This window comes from Orycteropus afer, unplaced genomic scaffold, assembly GCF_000298275.1.
Source record: "Orycteropus afer afer isolate SDZICR_OR568_19922 unplaced genomic scaffold, OryAfe1.0 scaffold00485, whole genome shotgun sequence".
Taxonomy (NCBI): domain Eukaryota; kingdom Metazoa; phylum Chordata; class Mammalia; order Tubulidentata; family Orycteropodidae; genus Orycteropus; species Orycteropus afer.
Genome location: NW_006922072.1, coordinates 354,518 through 355,537, shown reverse-complemented (window position 1 = coordinate 355,537; position 1,020 = coordinate 354,518).

Below are 1,020 nucleotides of genomic sequence, written 5' to 3'. Positions count from 1 at the left end.
GAAAAAAAAAAAAAAACTAGTCCTGCAACTTTACACCTATATTTTCTTCTTCTAAGTGTTTTGTGGTTTTAGTTCCTATATCTAATTCAGTGATTAATTTTGATTTAATTTTTGTATATGGTGGGAAGTTTCCATTTAACAGTTATTTTGCACATGGAGATCCAGTTGTGCCAGAATCATTTATTAAAGAATATTTTTCCTCATTGAATCTACTGAAGGAGGTCTTGTGATGCAATGCATAAGGCATTTGACTGCTAACAAGAAGGTTGGCCGTTCAAGCCCACCAGCTGCTCTGTGGAGGGCTTCTCTCTGTGGAGGGAAGGAGAGAGGGAGAAAAGGAGGGAGGGAGGGAAGAAAAAAGGAAGGAAGGAAAGAAAGAAAGAACCCTCAATCTGAACTAACTTCCTACAAAATTTTTTTACTATAAATGGATCACAGATTTGATAAAACTATAAAAGTTTCAGGGAAAAAAAATAGGAGAAAAATTTGAGGTTTAAAGCCAATCAAAATGAGTTCTTAGAAATGACAGCAAAACTATAAACCATAAAATAAGTAATTGATAAATTGAACTTTATGAAAATTTAAAAAATGTTTACTTTTGCAAACCCGATTGTAAAAAGTATAAAACTACAAGTACATACTGGAAGAAAATATTTGAAAACCACATAGCCAATAAAGGACCACTATCTAGAAAATATACATATTCTCAAAGCTCATTAGTACAAAAACAAAAGCAAACAAAAAACGGCAAAAAATCCAATTAGAAAATAGGTGAAGACGTGATATACAAGGCATATAAGCATATTGAAAATATTTTTAACATAATTAGCCACCAGGGGAATTCAAACGGAAAGCACAATGAGATATTACTACATATCTGTCAGAATGGCTAATATAAAAATGAGTGACAACACAGAATGGTGGTGAGGATTCAGAGAAACTGGATCACTCACACATTGCTGGTGGGAATATAAAATTGTACAAACACCCTGGAAACTAGTCCATAAATTTTTTGTTGTT